Below are 10664 nucleotides of genomic sequence, written 5' to 3'. Positions count from 1 at the left end.
CCACTCGTTTTGTAGGCTGACAAGAAATCTCACCGTCTATGTGTTCTCGATAGCCCCATGGCTTAACTTTTGTTATTCTGTCATACTTCAGATGGTCAGGGATTTATGTCGCACCCTGTCTTTCCCCTTGCCGTATTCGGGACCGAAGTCAGAATTGCCAGGTAAAAATTTCCAAGATTGCTCTTCTTTCCGTTTCCTGACCTCTTTTCCAAGTTCCCAGCTATCTCCCCAGTTTTCCATCACTTAACAAAGGTCAGCGCTGTGGCTTCTTTTCCTCTCTCAGCAGTCTGGAGCACACGCTGTCCTTGCCTAATACAGGCAAGCATTTTCTTGGAATTACCTTCTTTTTAATTGCTAGCCGGTTTCGCATTCAGTCATGTACTCTAGATGCCTACACAGCGAGACGTGACTGCTTTTTGCTGGCAGCAGGGGAAGCCAAGGTCTAAGCAAGCAGGAGCAGTGGGTGGCTTGAATTACTCTTGACACGAGACGCCCCAGCAGTCGCCGTGGGCAGGTTTGGCACCCCCAGTCTGCCTGTGATCTCCATCGGTTCCTGACATTACCCAGCATTTCCTCTGTTGGCTGGACATTGGCAACCGGGTCGGCTTAGGAGGAGGAAATCCTTCTTCATGGCTGTGGGGTTGGCAGTGAAGTTGCCACATGGGGAGCTGGGGCAGATGCTCGGGGTGGAGGAGCTCGGTGGGGCCGGTGCTGTGAGGGAAAAGCCTTGCACGGGGCTCAGAGCACCCCTGGGGATCTGCTTTTTGTGGCCATCCCCTCCAGCATTGCCCAGGCGATGTCTGGCAGAGCAGGTATACATCTTCTAGCCCTCATCCCCCAGAGACAGACCTGTCTCTCTGGTACTTCTTGGGCTGGCGTTTTTTTTTGCAAGCCCTTCGCCCCCCTCTAACTGTTCTGTAGCATCGATCCCCAGGTCAGTATTTTGTTGTTGTCCTTCCCCCCAACTTCCCTTTTCCCGTGCAAACTTGGCTTGACTCATACTTTCTTCTTTCCTTGCTCTGCCCTTTTCCTTTTCCAGAACAAGCTATTTTTATCCTCAGAGCTGTGTATTCCTGGGGGGAGCCATGTCTGCTGCTGCTGCCCTGCCGGAGGAGGCACGGCTGTTCTGCCTCCCCTGGGCTCATTTTTAGGGCTCCGTAGCAGGCACAGGTGGTAGGTGCTCCCCAGACATCCAGGGCAAGCAGGGAGTTGGGAACTGGAAGCAAATCCATAGCTTCGGGGTATGTGTAGGGATGTATCCCGTGAGGTTACAGCACACCCTTGAGCTTCTTCCAGTTTTGCATGGAGCCAGATTCCCCACCTTTGATAAAGATGACTGGATTCATGGCGAAGGGCAGAAATAAGGGTCCTGGGGAAGATGAGAGGGTGAACCGGAGGGCTCGGTCCCATGGGCTCACAGCCTCACCTTGCAGAAGGGCACAGGCAGCCTTAGGCCCCATTGAGACAAATCCCAGGAACAAAGTGCCTGCATAAAGGCTCTTACCCTGGGGCTTATGCAAAGCAAACTCCTTCGCTCCCTGCAGCAACCAAGGACCTTGAATTCCCTGCACGTAAGTCTGGACGAGCAGGAATAGATGAGCAGGTAATGCAGGATGACCTGTGCAGGAAGCAAAGTCCCTTGCTAGGTGTCCAGACTGGAAAAGGGCAAGCTACCTTCTGGGCTGTCCGTCCTGTTACACCCAGGACCAGGAGAAACTGCAATCTGCTTGGCTCGTGTCATGCAGGACCATGTCAGGACACAATCTGAATGTTGTCCTGTGTCCCAGTCTAAACCAGGAAGGAAAAACCCATGCTGGGTGGGGTTAGGAGGGAGCTTGTTTTATTCCAGCACGTGTTGGACTGATGCTCTCTGGACCCTGCTCTTCCAGGTGCCCATGTTGAAAGACATGGTGACTTGGGTCATGCTCATGTCTCTCTTCTCTGGCATTGGGTAGGGTTTCCTCCACCTCTGGCACATCTGGAGCGGGACTTGTCTTTCTCAGCTGTGTGAGGAGGCCCCTGAGCCCCACAGCTAATCCATGGATGTGGGAGCAGGTCGGGAAAGCAGCACGGATGGCACTCACACAGCCCACAAACCTCTGAGCTCTGGCTGCCAAGCCCAAACAGATGACTGCCCGTAAGCATGAGTCCATCCCAAGCCTTCAGCAGTCACAGGACCGTTGTCTCCCTCCTCTTCCCAGGAAGCAGATTGCAAAACCATGTAACCGCAGAGACTAGCAGTGTCTGAACAGGCTCAGGCACCAGTCCATGCCCATCTGTGGCTCCTGGGAAATTTATTCCTATGGGGCGGGAGAAGCTGAATGTGGTGGGAAGTGAAGCATCCTGCTGGGTACGCAACTCTCCTGTCTCCCCAGAAAACAGAAACGCTGCCTTGCAATGGACTTAAAACTTCTGGATCTATAGGAAAAAGACAACCCTGTCCCATGTGTCATCCCATCCCACCCTCCCAAACAACCTTTTGCAGGGGGCAGCCCTTAGAGTCAGGCTCTGGGTAGTACACAGGAGGCCATTTGGGTGGATTTGCTGGCGAGGACAACCTCTGGAGAAAAAAAAAATGCAACTTGAGACCCATCAAATGATCTGCACTGAGAGGAAATGCTTATTCTTTCACGTAATATTATTTTTCTCTTTGGTGGAGAGAAAATTCATCCCTCTTCATGGGTCTCACTTATTTTCCAGTCAAGCCTGGGTGCCAAAGAGGGTCTTAAGTGGAGCATCTAGCCATGGCATGGAGGGTGATCTTGATGAATAGGTACATCCTTCCCCAAGCCCTGCCCTTCCCAGAACTGCTGCCAGTATTTCCCACCTACTTAGTACGAAACCATAGACACAACAGGAAGCAATTCTCTAGAATAAAGCAGCCTTCCTGAGACTTCAGAGATTGGGCACAACCCCTCCCCTGGGAGCTCTGGGATGGGGCGGTGGGTTTGGCATGCGGCTGTCTTACGGCAGGCAATGCGCCGTGGAAGCGTGTCCATGGACTTCCATTTCGTCAGGCCTGGCAAGTGAAAGGATGCTCTCCTTTTCCAGAGGTCAGGCATCACTCCTCCTTACGGACCTCTAAGCAAAGATCGGGGAATGCAGGTGATGGAGAGGATCCATTCCAGGTTATCCCTGTTCCTCCTCTCCTGGCTGCTGGCTGCAGAGATCCCGAGCGAAGTGCCCGTGCAGGGTGAAGAGCAGTTGCCAGAAGCAGCTGAGATGGTTTGCAGCTGGCTAACCACTGCTGGGGAAAAAAGAAGAAGGGAGTTGGCATCGTCTCCACGTGGCCTGTGGCTGGACACTCAACAGGAAACAGGGAGAGCCCAGCAATCTCACTGGAAAAGTCATCTTTTGCTCAGATCAAAGCCTGAGACTGTCTCCAGGATGAGAAAATAAATAGAGAGCGTGAGAAATGTCGGCTCATTCAGAAAAGACGCAAGGGGAGAAATGTGCTTTCGTGGCGTGGCCGGAAAGTGAAAAGAGCCAGGCTGGGAAGGGTGGAACAGCAGATCACAGCGGCGCTACCAGGAGGGCACTGGGACAGCACTGGTGGTTAATAATTTTCTGATACAGTAAGAAGAGGTTAAAAACATTTGTGCGTGAACCCAGAGCACAATTAGTAGTGAGTCACGGAAAGCGTTGTTCCAGCTACTGTAAAAACAAGCCAGCGCTGAAGGGGTCTGCTGGCCATTTGAAAGCATCGAGAGCTTCCGCCCAAGATTCCTTCCTTAATTGCACCACTCTCGGGCACTCGCTCGAAGTTAAGCGGACAGGAGCACAAGAGAGCTAATGCACTGCTCTGAAAGGCAAACTATTAACCAAAGTGTCTCTCGGATGTTTAACTTCAAGGAGGCACGATTGAAATCTCATCAATTACGACCAGCGGACATGAGAAGGGCTTGAAGTTAATCCATAACGTAATTTGCAGAATAATAAAAATGAAAGATGTGAAATCTCTTTTTCAGTTGAGTCTACTTTGGTCCCCAGGGTGGGTTGATGGGGCTCTGTATCACGATTCCCACTGTGCTGCACCCATGCAGTAAATGCAGTGCAAGAAAAGTTTCCTTGATGCACTTTTGTTACTCAGGGGATGTTGCTATTGAGTATTTATGCTGCAGTTATGGATGTGAGCCCTGTCCATGTAATCCCAGGCATATTCCCTGCTTTTATCTTCAGTTTTCCCTTTCGGAAATCCCCCCAGTTATTCTCACAGCTCTTCTCCTGGATGGCAAACAGCTCTCTGCTGTCCCTGGCATCTTCTTCCTTCAAAGTCTTTGCACAAGTCCCCTGCCCTCAGCAGAGCAGTCAATGGGAACAATGAACTTAGGGGAGACCGTGACATTCCCGATTGAAAACCAAGATTGAGTCCTTCACTTCCCACTGTGCTGCTGACAGCAATACTACTTAGCACTCCTACCCTATGACGCATTACCCAAACATCAGCTAATTATCCTGCCTGACTCCTTAGAAAGTAGGCAATTAAGTATTTAGCTCCATTCTCCAGACGCAAAACCCGGACACAAAAAGAGGTTAATAGGGGAAAGGCCAATCCTACTGTGTAGGGTGGAGAGCATCCTTGCCGTTGGGAGGAGCAATGTTGAGCGTGGGGCTTGTCCTACCCATCTTGGCTGTCTGCACTACAGCTGAGCTTCTTCTGGAGTTGGTATAAAAAGACCAGCACCTTGGGAGAATGGTCCGTCCTTGCCCAAGATGCGTCCCATTGAGGTGGGCTGAATCATCCTCAAGGAAGAGCACCCAAGGAGTCCACCTTCTCCGTACTGCCGAGGGGAAGGGGAGCACCCGGGAAGGTGCAGATGCCTCAAGCAGACAGCACGGGGTGTTTCCAAACCACAGATGGCAACGTTGCCAGGATCAGCGCTCGTGAACTCCTGGATCCTGGGAAATATTTTGCTGGCGTCATTTAAGCCAACTTTGGTGTGCATCTTGAAGCACCGCGACAGAAAGCGGGCTGCAAGCTTCATCCCTCCTACTATCAATTTGGTGACCAGTGCTCCATCGCAGCCACGAACTGGGGCTATCTTTGGAGGGAGCAAATGCTGAAATAAACTATTTTTTAATGCAGAGAGAAAGTGTTTAGCAGAAAGGTCTTTAAAATAAAGCAACAGGAGTCCAAACCTAATAAGAAGAGCTCTAGCCATTGTGACTAAGTTCTCCGTAAAATGTGTAATTATGGCACTATAGCAACTACTGAGTTCCAAGGCACAATTTGCATCTGAAACACAGGACAGAGCATCCTCTTTGGGTGATTCAGAGCAATAATCACAACACCCAAGTGCTCTAGGTAGGAAAGGGAGAAGCGCTGAACCACGGCGGCGTGCAAGGAGCGGCGTGCGCCTGGCGTGCAGGCGCCATCCCAGTGGGAGCAGCCCTGCCCAGGACGAGTGCACCTGCCTGGGGGGGGGGAGAAGCGAGCAAATATTTTTAGCGGCACAGCTGCAAGCATCTCCTCTCGCTTGCTTCCTACGCGCGCTTGCTGAATCGCGGAGCGGAGCTGAGCGTGGGGGCGCATCACCCTGGTGGGCAGGGAGAGGGTGGCATGGGGGTGACATCAGAAAAGCACATTTTACCAAAGCACAGAGGGTGCCAGTATGATTTGTGCCGCTGGTCCCATCTCCCCAGCTTTTCCTGCCCTCGGGTGCCCCGTTTCAGTTCAGATGGGGCTGAGCACGCAAGGGTACCAAGGAGATTTGCTTTCCTCAGCGTGGCTCACAGCCACTTGCATCCCTTAAAAGGCATCTTCTGACTCAGATACGCTCCCCTCCATCGTCTGGGGCATGTTGTTTTGCAGCTGGAGGCTGGTGAATGAAGCTGAGTTACTGACCTTGATTTGAAAAAAAAAAAAAAAAAATAAAAATGCACGCTTGTGCTTTGTAGAACAAGCCTTTTAAAGCTGGCTTTCATGCAAAGAATTATGCCAATGCGTGTATGGAGGCGCTGGTATTTCAGGCCCCTTTCAATCTTCCGGATTGCCAGTGAGCTCTTTCACGGATTTAAGCCTTTAATCAAAGGACGGATGCTGCAAGAGGTGGTGAAGAGGACTCAAGCAGGTATTTAAGCGCGTGGCCTAGGAGCAGATGCTTGGATCAGGGCCTGGATCAGGAGAGGTGTTTTATTACGTCGAAGGAGGTATTGTTTTACCACGTTGTAAGGAGGCACAGATGATCCCTCTCCCCAAATGGGGGAAAAAATGAAATAACTGGTCTTTGCGGCCACTTTTCAGTGTGGAAACATATTGAGGCCTCACAGAAAATAGGTCTCTCAATCAGCTTTGCCACTTTTAATTCCCACCGTGACATCAGAATGAGAAATGATGATGAGTGAGGCCAGCTTGAGGAGTTTTTTGGAATTGCCTCTAGTCCCGCTCCAGCCTTGCCCACAGGCTAGAGGTGATTTTCTTGGAAGATGCTACGGGACAGAGCACACGTCTGGCTGGGGAGGATGCTCTCCAGCCCTGGCCCAGCGCAGACAGGTGGGTTTATTCCCCCTGCACCACGTACTGAGTTAAAATAGAGCCCTGGCTTTGCAGAGGGAGCTCGGTTAGGTGAGCGAGTGTTGCCAAAATCTGGTACGACAATACCCCGTCAGGCCAGCGCTCCGCTTCCGCTCAGAAAACAATAGTTTACACAACTGCAGCCCGCTTGAGGTTTTCGCCTTACTTCACGGCTGAGCAACGAGACCCCAAATGTTACAGCTCTGCCTAATGTCCTTGGCTCTGTCCTGCTTTGGAAGGAAACATGCTGCGGCCTGCGCTGCCAATGCTATTTCCTCTCGCTTGTCTTTAAAGGTCTCTTTTTCCAACAGCTGATCGGCTCCGCAGCTCCGGGGAGTATGTGAGATCCGGCTGGCCCACGATCTAGCTGGTATGGCCGCGTGCCATGTTGTTGTTTGTATTGCTTTCATTTTTTTGGCGTTACTTGGCTCTTCCACGCAACTTGTTTTCATCCTGAACTATGCGCTCATTACATATCCAAACACCCACGCAGGTTTTGCATGAGGGAACTCGGAAACACACGCGCAGTAGAGGAGCGAGTTTGTGACGGGGGAATGAGATATTTGTCTCGGGGCAAACACAAACAATTGTCAAATCCCCGAGCTGCCCGTGGTGGGACTTCAAGCTTACTGACAACAAGCATGTGAACGCTGTGCGTGCATCCTCCTGCCAAAGAGATGCGGGGGACATCTCCTGTGGTCACCTTGGCCTCTCCCAGCAACTCCAGCTACTGTCCAAGGCACCCGTCCAGGGACCTCCTGGCTCTCTGGCAGGCTGTGCCCCGAGTGCTAAAAGGACCCATTTTTGCTCCTAGGAAAGCTCTCGCTTCCCCTCTGCGGCCCCATCCTCAGGAAGCAGTCAGCTCCAGGCAGCATGGACCTACCCGGCTAGCTCAGGTCTGGCGGGCACCAAGTCATGCTGGAGGGTTTCAGCAAGGTCTCAAGTGAAGGGATCAAAAACCAGGCTGTTTGCTTCATAAGTGCCCTCTTCGGGGTTTTTCCCTAAAGCAGCGGGTCTGAGTCGCTGCTGGAGGCAGCGCAGGGCAGGGTGGGTGCCATTGGACCCCCCCCAGGTTGCATGGATCCAGCGTTGTGCATTAGCACAGCAAACACAGCGTGGCCCTGGATTAGCAAAGCGAGGTTCAGCTACTCATTTTTTCCGAGTCTCTCCCATTTTTACGGCCCCAGAGCTGCCGCAGCTGAGCTCCGATCGGGATGCAGGGAGCTCAGCTGGAGGCACACAGGCTGTCCAAATCTGCAGCACGCTGCTCCCATGCACAGTGTGCTCCTCCCCGCCCTGCTTGGTCCGCTCAGAACGTGGAAAAATGCTCTCCCAGCAGCCGCCGGTAACTGCATAGCGTTGGGCAGGCTGAGCCCAAGAAACCGGGGGACTCAGTTTGGGATTGCTTTACTTCCTCACAGCCTTCCCTATGCTGCAGAGGAATAAAGATTTTCCAGGGCTGTCAGTGCTGCACATTTCACCAGCATTTGCTTCGCTTTAAGTCCAAAATGCACTAAAAATAAGCTGGCTCGGCATCCAGATCTTGATTCAAGTGGTAACGGGATAGCGGGCAGAGAAACTCTCAGGGTGGTTTGCACGGTGCAGCAGCGAGCAAGGGGCTGCTGGCTCTGGCTCTGGCTCTCCCTCCTCCTCCTCCTCCTCCTCCTGGCTGCTGCAGGCCTGTCGCCAACCACTCGCTCGCAATCCCCTAAATTCAGTATTCGAAGGTCACAGGTTTTACACAGCATCACTCCTCTTGGGCTGGCTGTCAGCGAGGCTCCAAATACCGAGGCAGCACCTCTTCCTCCGGGGCTGGGAGTACATTATTAGCAAGACCCTTAGTAAACCATTTCTTTTAATACTCCTGGGGTAATTTTGGGAGGGGGATGCCCGCAGGCAGAAGTTTGGATGAGTGAAGCCTGAAATGCCACAGGAAGGCCACAAACTTCAAAAAGCCTTGTTAGCGCAGCAGCGGAGGGAGGTGTGGATGCCTGTGCCTCGTCGCGTGGACTTTGCTGCGTGGCTTTGATACCAGTGAAAAACGCTGCGAACCCCCCTCCTGGGAAGGGGTCTGGAGACGAAGCGCTTGCTGCTCCCCCTCGCTTTTAAAACACCCAGTTGATGTTCAGCCTTCAAGGCTGCTGAGTGAGTTTTTCATCCGCAGGCAGATTTTGCTGCCACATTCTCACTCGCTTTCCTAAAATAAAGGGGAAGGAAAAAAAAAAAATATCCTTGTGCTAATTTAATCTAGCCAGGCATCTTGCTGTCCTGCCTGATAATATCTCTCCAATCTGTCATTTCCAACAGACAACTGTTTATTTGTTTGTTCTTTCTTTTTTTTTTTTTTTTTTTTTTGTGGTCTTGAAATATCTCCTCTGCTTTCTCAAGTGGCCCAGAGCTGCCCCAGGGATGTCCCAAGCCTCCCCCTTGCTTTGGTGGGGGCTTTGGGTGAAAATCCCTTCTCCAGGAAAAACCTACAACAACCTCAGATGGAGAAACATGTCAAAGAATATCCGACTTACGTGCCGGTCTGTAGGTATCTGGGGTTTCAGAGCCATCCTCCTGGCACGCACTGGGCCAAAACACTGAGAAAAAACATGGTGCAGGTCTGGAGATCCCAACGGGAGCTTTCCTCCAAGCTGAGGGCAGCACTGCAGACCCAGAGGTGCACTGGTCCTGCCGGTGAATTATTCGGCCGCATCACCAGCAGAAGAGGAAGTGATTAAATACAAGTTATTCCCTAGAATCCACAGCAAAAGAAAAAAAGAAGGTATTAAAATGCAACAGCAGACAAGACATGGGAAACCACTTGAGTTCCTTCCCACAGCCTGGACCTCCAGGTTGCCTCTCCATGAAGTACATAGATGAGCTGTTGTATGGATCAAAAAAAAATGACCCAAGGAAAAAAAAAAACCAATTAATTCTGGTACCCGGCGCTCAATTTGCACTTGCTTTTGAACAGGACTTTTGGTCAAAAGCTAAACCTGGGCACCACTTGGTCATCTGCATTTTCATTTTACTTGTTATTTGGTTTTATTTATCTATTTACTGTTACTTAAGGTGACTTTAATAGCTTTAACTCCTTGGAAAAAAAAAAAAAACCCAACCCACCCAGTATTTAGAAATCGGCAGAAGTGTCCAAACAAACTTCTTGGGAAGTGGAACATGGTCAAATATTCAGCTGATAAAATGGAGTGAGGGAGGATAACTGTGCTACCCACGACAGGGATCGGTGCAGGAGCTGGCATGGCATCAAATCCCACTGGGTTTTCCTAGATCCCTTTCCCAAGCACCCACCCATGGCTGGGACCACTATGGGGCTGGGAAAGGAGACATCCCCTTTGGTAATCAACACCCCACACCAGTCCTGTGCTGCTTCCCTGAGACCCACAGCCCACCTTGGCCCCATGGGACATCCCCTTGAGCCCCATCTCAGCACCATGGGGCATCCCCCTGAGCCCCACCTCAGCACCATGGGGTGTCCCCCTGAGCCTCATAGCCCAATGCAGCCCCATGGGGCATCCCCTTGAGTCCCACCTCAGCCCCATGGGGCATCCCCTTGAGCCCCACCTCAGCCCCATGGGGTGGCCCCCTGAGCCCCATAGCCCACCTCAGCCCCATGGGGCATCCCCTTGAGTCCCACCTCAGCCCCATGGGGGTGTCCCCCTGAGCCCCACAACCCAATGCAGCCCATGGGGCCCCTTGAGCCCCACCTCAGCACCATGGGGTGTCCCCCTGAGCCCCACAGCCCAATGCAGCCCCATGAGGAGGTCCCCTGAGCCCCACAGCCCAATGCAGCCCCATGAGGAGGTCCCCTGAGCCCCACAGCCCAATGCAGCCCCATGAGGAGGTCCCCTGAGCCCCACAGCCCAATGCAGCCCCATGAGGAGGTCCCCTGAGCCCCACAGCCCAATGCAGCCCCATGAGGAGGTCCCCTGAGCCCCACAGCCCAATGCAGCCCCATGAGGAGGTCCCCTGAGCCCCACAGCCCAATGCAGCCCCATGAGGAGGTCCCCTGAGCCCCACAGCCCAATGCAGCCCCATGAGGAGGTCCCCTGAGCCCCACAGCCCAATGCAGCCCCATGAGGAGGCCCCCTGAGCCCCACAGCCCAATGCAGCCCCATGGAGCACCCCTCTAACCCCCACAGCC

The 10664-nt window shown here is 52.5% G+C and overlaps 1 long non-coding RNA gene across 1 annotated transcript; it reads right to left on the bottom strand.

The window, feature by feature from the left end:
• Positions 1–2819: 2819 nt before the first annotated feature.
• LOC118453342 lies at positions 2820–9248 on the bottom strand. Its single transcript, XR_004843274.1, has 3 exons — positions 9037–9248; positions 5592–8711; positions 2820–3244 (listed from the first exon to the last, which is right to left on the bottom strand). It is a non-coding gene; the product is annotated as an uncharacterized LOC118453342 (long non-coding RNA).
• Positions 9249–10664: the final 1416 nt, after the last annotated feature.

The sequence above is a fragment of the Egretta garzetta genome, unplaced genomic scaffold, assembly GCF_000687185.1.
Source record: "Egretta garzetta isolate BGI_Z169 unplaced genomic scaffold, ASM68718v1 scaffold260, whole genome shotgun sequence".
NCBI classification, from domain to species: domain Eukaryota; kingdom Metazoa; phylum Chordata; class Aves; order Pelecaniformes; family Ardeidae; genus Egretta; species Egretta garzetta.
Note: the sequence above shows the minus strand (reverse complement) of the source record. Positions and strands in the feature narration are given on the sequence as shown.